Consider the following 8,981-nt stretch of genomic DNA (forward strand, 5'->3'; position numbering starts at 1 on the left):
GGAAAAAAATGTTTTAATAAAGCACTAGTTTTTAAAGCTGAAATAAAAATTTTATCACATTAGTAACAGCAAGAGATTTCAATCAGAATGATTAAAATAAAAATTCAGAGTTAGTACATGACTTTCAATGATTTCTCTCTGGTTCATCTGTTTACATTCAGCTGGGAGTTGACCAGACTGATCTCCTGATGCTTGTGTTTCACAGAGTGCAGCCATGATAGGCGACGCACTTACAACCCCTGCTTGAGTCGGTAGACTAACATATTTCTTTTTCTAACTACTCCAGTAACGGTGGATCTCATTCCACACAAGACACCAAATACACAAGTATATTTTTGATTTTTGTACTAATTTCGAAACTAAGATGGTAACTGTATGAAACGGAAAGCTCATGTCTGCAAAGAAAGTCCCTAAAATTTCGAGCCTCGTCTAAAATAACAGTAACATAATCATCCTTCCTGTTAGGATTTTCAATCATTTCACATATTTACATCATATTAAATAAATAATTTGTAAGCTTATATGTTCCTATAGACAGGCTTTGCTTTGAACATTGTGGAATATTTCTGTAGGAAATTAAAGACATTAACTAATGATCGTTAACACATTCAGTATTTAAACTTGCGAAATTAATCTTTAAAGAAGACTAGGTTGTAAGTATTCACTCCTTACATAGTCAAGAGAAAAAAAAAACTCCTTTCGTCAGTGTGAGAAGTATCAAACACAGCGGAACCAACTTTGGTAGAGTGTTCATGATGAGTACATGATCGGGGAGACAGCATTGCTTACACCGTGTGACAACAAATTTAACAGGAACTATAATTCATCACAGGATTCCGACAACTCGTATAAGCGACCTATTGAAACTCTCGTTTCCTTGTAATAGTCGCTTTCAAAATAACCGCAAGTAACTGTATTTCAATTATCTGTCATTAGACTGTTTCTTGGTATAGGAAAATAAATTAAGCAGGCACGAGTGTATTACCTGCATTTCTTTTCAAGGACACTAATTGGCGAAATAATATTACAATTTTGGAAAAGAAAAAGAGCGTCCCTCTTTCTTTCTTGCTCGTCAGTTATTCTCTGTTTTGTTGCATCCTAATAAAACATATAGTTAAATACATATCTCCCACATGCTGATGCAATGAGTTCCCTTTATTCATGGAGACAATTTTTTTAAGTAATGGCTTCTTATCTAATAATTTTGAGCATATTTCATTATTTCCGAGATTCATTACCAGTTCTGATATCTTTTAGGATCGTCCAAACATATGCAACAACATTACCAGAAAACTTATTTGCAGCTACCAATAGAGTAGCTTTTCTCCCACAAGAAAATTTCTCACTCGACTCCCTGAAGGGAATACTCTGTGTCTGCGCTGTAACAAGAATGGGTGTCGCGCCTGCTCACAAGGAAATCACTACTATACGAAAAGATTGTTGTTGAGGACAGAATGGTTTTTAGTAGACGCATCATCCGGAACAAAACAAGGACATGCATACAACATTGTTGACATCCCACCATCTTTCTAAATTATTGTTTTATTCATTATTTATACAAGTACACATTCCACGCCTCTAAACACTGCATACTAAACATTATAAAATAAAGCGAGTTTTACACATTGCAATATAACCACAATATGGACCTATAATACAGAATTATAATGCGTGAGGGAACTGACTAAATAAGAAAAAAAGTTTGTCGCCAATTTAAAAAACGGATATATAAGTCAAAATTCTGACTATTCCTCTGTGTACGTGCTTGAGTTGCTCCTCTTTCAAAATAGTTTTGAGAACAGTGACAAACTTGTTTTTTAAAGTATCGTTATGTAATGTAAAAGTATGCTTACCTTTTAGAACTTATCTGCAAATTGCTCAGCCGTTCTTGTCGTTAGAATGCGTACCCGGCAATAATCCGGGGTGGGCGAGGAAACGGCTCGGTGTTGTGCTGATGATGCACGGAACGACGAGTCAGCGAGAAAGAAAGTTTTCACTATACACGGGTTGCGTTGAGTTGGTTGACTAAGCTTCACAATTACTACCTGGTGCTACACACTCAGAAAAGTTTGAATTCCTTCTTCTACTTCTCACGGGTTTAAATTTTATTTTGTAGATAGAGATAATGGTAGAAAGCTTCTGAACCATAGTAACGCGGTGCAACAGTGTTCGATACCCGTGTAAGAACTGTATTTCTCTAGTTACACAGCTGTGGAGTAAGTTCTCTTGCCGTCGAGGGTTGGGAAAAAATAAGTAGCGGAAAGGAGAGGGGCACCAATCTCAAGAAAGCTGACTGAGAAAGTTTCGGCATATTACACATCACTCTCGATTATATCATTTGTAAATTTACAGGACTACTAGCCATAGAAGTAAGATGTAGCTAAAACATGAACCACCTCAATGCTAAAAAAAAATCGGTGGCAAATGAGTTTCAAAACTAAAAATTACTACCAGATTTTTTGCTTTCTGTGTTATTTAGAACACCTAATGGTCTCTAAATAACGGAGCATAGTCGTTATATTCCTTTTGGTCTTGAAATAATATTAGTTTACATGATGTCTCTTCTCCAATCTTTTTTCATAACATAGTGCTACACCTCAAGTACTTTCTTGTTCGACCTGCTCCATAGGATCACCATGCCCTGCTCTGCTTCTTCAAATATATTTGTTTTGACAGTCTTAGTCATTCGTTGGTTAGTTTGTTCGTTAGTTTCTTGATTGTCCGTGTTTTCTCTCCTTCCCTCCTTCTGTTCCCACACAGTAAAAGATAGTAGAACATACTCACGTGTGTCGACGTTGAACAATAACAGTATGTACTTGCGACCCCATTCATATAGAGAAAGTTACATTGCCAGTTCTCCAGCCCTGTCCTCTCTGTCGACAGGTGAGGAGTCAGCAAAAGTCAGGCGGTGCACCAGTCAGGTGCAAGCAGTTCACTTCTCTCCTCACCTTCAACAACGGACGAGGCCATGACACACTCTCTTGAATGTTTTCGTGTGAGCTTGAGGTTAAAGTGCCCAGATGTTCACACGAGATTGTGGTGAGTTACATTTGGAAATGTGTCAACAAACTGAGAGAGCCTGATACAAGTTAAAACAGAAAAAATAACTATGATTAACATATGTCTATAGCCTTTAATTAGTAGTCGGAAAAAATTGCAATTAATCTATTTAATTAATCTTATAAAAAAAGTGGAGTGTGTGATAATTGCTCATCTCTTTAATCATTCATCACTTGTTATTATATAGATCGTTCATTTTGTGTGTGAACAAATGTTCCCATGCTTCCATTTTCACAACAAAGGATGAAAATCTTTCCAAATAACAGCTCGTTTGTTTACAACTAAAAAAAGAAAATGATTGGCAGTATTGAGTGTGAAATGAGTGCAACTATTCTGACACACTACAAAACTTACATTTTCGGACAGAGGCGAACAACACGGATCGCTATTGTTGTGTTTTTTTCGAAAAACCGGCAGCTTCACATCTGACCACCGGCCAGTCATCTTCACATGGACTTTGAGCGATGATTGAGTTCTCTTCCCCTGTAGCCAGCTTCAACTCTTCCACTTTATCCAATAGACGGAAAAATAGAGAGAGAGTTCCCTTTATCAAATGAGCAGAAAATGTTGACCACCTGGCGGTCATGATGACATAGCCACCATCAACCTCCTGTCCATCCACAGTCAGAACTCGACTTTGTTACAATGGGCGGGTCTGTGTTACAAACTAAAAATATAAAACATCATGTATGTCATACATTCTTCCGTTGCTTCATCTACATACACGAACTGAGGACAAAGCGATATATTTCCTCCTTCAAACGCAGGCACACATCATCATGACTCCATTTTTTTTTTTTTTTTTCTTGGGGCGTTTGTGTTTTTTGTTTTTGTTTTTTTGTTTGTTTTGTAAGGGAAATATGGATAACCAACTATCTGATGGTAGAGAAAAGTTTCACGTATACCTATCTACTTGTGGGCATATCTATAATGAAATGACTGATCGTTCTAGACAGCGGGTTTAAAAATTTTACAAATCCTGTAAAATAATCTCCGCCAAATTTCTATATCTAAGAAGAGAGCATATATTATCCGTATTTGTGTTAAATTTCTGCAAATAGACTCTTCGATCAAACATCAAACAATTTTTGTGTCTTGGCTATGTGTTAAACAAAATAATCACAGAAAATATGTTTTTTAGTACTATATATATCATAAGTGTCTGATAGAATCAAATGTAAGTAACTGTATGTTAAAGAGATTCATTTATCATTTTCAATTGCCACTCACATAAGACCTCGACACCTATGTTCCCGTTGTGATCTTGAGTGAACCACTTCTGCTGGTGGACACGTTTCATCACACTCAGTGACCGACGTGACCAACTGAGATATCTGGAGTTCCAGAGTAACCACAGAGTTGCTAGATGTCTTTGTTGTTTTCCAGTACAGAGGACCACCTGTCTTCTGACTGCACCGTAACCCGCCCCATCATGTGTTGAAGTCTTTATTCCAAACTAAAAGGCTGCAGCCAAGTTTTGATGGACATTCCTTTCACACACCTCATAAACAGCATTAAATTTGTCTGTGACTCCAAGCCTTACAGTAACCATTGACAGAATAGCGAGAATCGTTTATGATTACTATGTTCACTGTCTCTTTTACATCTTACTGAGTCGGAAATATCCACCTGAAAATAACTCTGACGGCGAGAAGCTAGCTGAAGTAAAATACACAGACTTTCTACAATACTGAGAGAAAAACAATAAGAACTAATGTCATACGTAATAAAGGAAAGTCAAATATTTGTTAGGTTATATAACTGCCATAGAACTTTTCAACACTCTTCAATACCCTGGGATATCCCGTCTCTGTTAACACTTCATACGTAAACCTTTTTCATTTTCACACAAAACGAAAATGAACTTTTTAAAAAGAAAGTTGTATCATATAATTATCAGTCTACCTCACTATGAAAGTATCATTAATTTGCATAATCAGTGTGTACAAAAGAAAGTTTATTATTCAGTAATTCACTATAAAAATTTAGCGTCTCGACATTTACTCCATATTGCTTTCAAAGTGACCAATACAACCAAAATTTCTGAAAAGTAGAAAAGTTAAAATAAAAAAAATCTTTATTACCAACAACTCTGAAAATAAATATTCCATCTTTTGTGAAACAGGACTTTTGTAATTAGTGGACGCTGGATATAATTTGTCTTTCTTTGTCTTTTTTCCGCCCCCTTTAGTTTATGTAAATAACTTTTGAAATAGTCTCATATCTCTTAGTCGTCTTTAAGAGATAGTATCCACAGCGTTTCTTACTGATTAGCTATGAAAACTCAAAGACTGATCACTCTTTGTCATGTTTTTACGTGATCATCTAAATATCAATTTTCATTTGGATTAATATTTCAGAAGGCTTCTAATTTTCATAAAACCCCATAATTAATTTATTTTATGTTCATGTCAGAATCATTGTTTCCCTAATCTTCCCACAAAGTAGTCAACAAAACTCTACTCGGGAAAATTGTTTGGAGAAAAAGATACTTCACTCAGGTTTACTTACAGGATAAGGAAAGTACTCCTTTCTGTAGAAGAAGAAAGCAGATGATGTAGAAACCTGCACAAGATGCCTTCATGCTGAAGCTCGGATCTGTAGGTCTGACCAGCTGTTTCAGATAAAAGTATGATCTGTATAGAAGAGCCAAGGGATTTACATTTTGACAAGCATCTCTCACCCAGCTTGACTTTCCAATTCCTTGTAAACGCCGGTTAAGTGATATATATATATTGTTTCACTTAGTGTCCCACCCTAAACCGGTCAAGGTCGTAATCCAACTTTCTCGGAAAGGCGGATGTCCCCTGCCCACCACGAGTCTCTTAATAATTTCATTTGTTTACTGGGTCACGTTCATCTTCTCCACAAACAAATGAAATTATTAGGCGAGATTGTTTGGTTCCTCATTAAGTTCAGAGCCTACATTTGGTTCAGTCTGCTACACCCACTGGTGTTCTTAGTGGCCAGTGCCATTTGGTTTTCTACAGCTTTCACAGCGAGTGACCCTCCATCACGTATATAGTGTCCCTAATATTAATGTATTAGACAGTAATTAATATACTTAATTCTTCCTAAACTACATAGCTTTGTCCGCTATCCCTTAGTTGCCCCAGGAAGTGAAAGTGTTGCAATTTCTTCTGGTAGAAGCCTCCTGGTAGACGAAAAACTGAATATAAGTAAATGAATTAATTAAAACATGAAAGGAATAAATCTTAAAATAAGAAGAAATTTAAAAAATAGACGTTCTCATTAAGTAAACAAAAGTGCAACCTTCTCATGGAAAAAACTGAAATAAGATCTGACTCGAAAGGGTCTGTACCCACAGTCCATTATCACATCCCCGAAAAGTATACTGGGCTCCAAATGTATCCTTTGACCTTTAGCGCTTAGGCCAGCTTAGAATGAACAGTTACATACATACCTCCGAGAAAGAATAACAAGATATTTGAAAATTCGGAATTTCCTCTTATGAGACCAAGTGCACTTTATACCGAGAACTCATTATCATTAACATCATCACCAGCAGCAGCATCCCCCTCGTCGTTCGTTGTCATCAGCTTTAGTAACTAAGAGCATAAGCAAATGGAGTTCGTTTTTAGGAGACCGTTATAAGGGATTGCTTTTGCTCGTGAATGTGTCCTATACGAAGAGGTTGTCTGCCCAGGTATTGAGATATAATTGTTTACTAGTATAAATGTTTTTATTTACAAAGAGCAAGACATCATCTTGACATCAATAAACCAGTTTAAACGCATTGTAATTTTGTCCAACTTTGATTAATTTTGAGTAATTTATTTTAAGTTTTCACAGATTCCAAGTGGAAAAGGAATCCTTGACCTCATGCTGGGATCCAGGTTAACCCAGTTAGTATGAAACAGTATTTCAGCGCCCCCTCCCCTGCCATAAATCACTTTACTTCACAAGGGTCTTCTTGTCCTTTGATCTTTTTTGAGGAGAAAAAATCTGTTTTTTCTTTTAGGGTTGATTATTGCCCCCATTTACACTTTTCCTTGGCACAAATTTTGTTAAATTATCCTGACATGTTTACAATTGTGAAATTATTTAGGAAACATTCAGTTTGTGCCCCCTACGCCTTCATATCCAGTGCTCATCCTGAATCACCAAGGGCTAATTAATGCTGCTGTTCGATTTTAAACTTCACGTTCAAAGATTTAGCGCGTGCAAGAAAACCTTTAAATAACTTGAAAAATATTAGTTGGAATAACACATGCTTTATTTGTTTCAAAACCAGCAAAAGAACAAAACTGAAAATTTAATTTCTTACCAGTTAATTTCATAGTTTAGAACACCGATCGTGACATTATGATTGGTTCTTTGTAGTTTTCTTTGAATTCACGAAAAAAAATTCTTTTATTTTATTCATCCTTTAATCTGACTACAAACGGTGCCTAATACCTGACGCTTTCACCTCACTTCAAATTAATTACAGCAGCATGGATTTTTGTTCCAATCAACACACCTCTGAAACATTTTCACACATCTTTTTTTAAGGACATTGCATCACAACAGATAAATCACACAAAATTATATTTATTCTGCTCCACACAAGGCATTTAGCTTCTCTTGAGCTGCTGACACATGATCATGCAAGTCTTTCTGTACACAAACATCTTGCGATGAATATCTGTACAAACCACTGATGCCTTGTTGCAGTTGTTCTCAAAGTTTCTCGTACCTTTACCGAGTGTTCATAATCAAGCAATAAACCTTAGCATAAAGTAAGAAAATGGAAAACAATCTTGCAGGAAACTGTTCAATTAAAATTCCAATAACATATTGTGAAAATGACGATAACAATTGAATTGCAAATAAAATCAATGTTCAATAAAATTTTCTGGATGTCACACATAAACAGTAAAGCAGCAAAAATGTTTTCAAATGTGGTTATAACAGTATGTGGATATAGCACTACGGGGAAATAATACTGGACAGATATAATGTTGAATGATGATAATGATCTTTGTGTGGACGGAAGACGAGTTTAAGTGCTTGAAAGTGTCTGCGAGTTTACATATTTGTTAAAGGATGGTGGCCAATAATTCTCAGTTTGGAACAAACAAACTTTAAACAGAAGGATATGCTTTGTTATGGACATCCATGTACATGTTGTGTGTTTCATTGTGTTTTGTAACGGCAGTATACATAACATGACAGTTAAAGCGATGACTCAAGATTAGAATTAGGTTAAGGAAGAAAAAATATTGGGATACAAAAAAGCAAAACCAAAAAAAAAGAAAAATTAAAATAATAAACGCTTGTGGTTGCATATATTCTACAGGCGCTCATTTGTCTATTCACTTTTTTCAAAGTTCACTGTTGCCTGACATAATAAAAGGAATTTAAACAGCAGGACGATTATGTTCCTATATGGGTAATTGATTCTTCTCTTTGTCACGTGAAAGGAGAGGACTGTTTGATTCTTCGTTGCCTGACGGGAATGAGCCACTTTCTTTTTCGAGTCCAGAACCCGATTCCTTTCTCTTGCATTCAGGAGATTTTTGCCCCATGCTGCCATTCTCCTGGGGTTTATTGACGGTTGAGCCATGTTCATCACTGTAAATAAAACAAAGGAGTGTCTGAAACAGCATCATTTGTTAGTAACACTTCACAGCTTTGTTTTCTTTTGTTACTTTTTAACACTAAATTTGTGTATTGATTGAATTATTAAGATTGTTTCAAGTATTTTGTCCTTACCCGCTGATCTGAGTATTTATTTCCTTGAGTCTTTTAGGTCTAATGAACTTTCCAAATTGATCCTTAAGGAGCAGCTTTTTCTTGCCTTCATTGACGACCGTGACAGATTGAGCACTTTTCTTCCTGCAAAGACGAAACTATGATAAAGTATATAGTGTTGCGTGTTTTCTTCGAGATTAAACTGTAAAGCTTCTCGTTGTCCT

At 36.0% G+C, this 8,981-nt stretch overlaps 3 protein-coding genes across 4 annotated transcripts in view; all 3 read right to left on the reverse strand.

Annotated features, from left to right (window-relative positions):
• The window catches only part of LOC112569665, a 130,976-nt gene that overhangs the window by 41,212 nt on the left and 80,783 nt on the right, over window positions 1-8,981 (reverse strand). The gene's annotated exons all lie outside the window — the stretch shown is intronic.
• Window positions 1-8,981, reverse strand: part of LOC112569667 — a 140,872-nt gene that overhangs the window by 27,146 nt on the left and 104,745 nt on the right. The gene's annotated exons all lie outside the window — the stretch shown is intronic.
• The window catches only part of LOC112569669, a 31,467-nt gene that overhangs the window by 402 nt on the left and 22,084 nt on the right, over window positions 1-8,981 (reverse strand). The gene's annotated exons all lie outside the window — the stretch shown is intronic.

This window comes from Pomacea canaliculata, linkage group LG7, assembly GCF_003073045.1.
Source record: "Pomacea canaliculata isolate SZHN2017 linkage group LG7, ASM307304v1, whole genome shotgun sequence".
Lineage (NCBI taxonomy): Eukaryota > Metazoa > Mollusca > Gastropoda > Architaenioglossa > Ampullariidae > Pomacea > Pomacea canaliculata.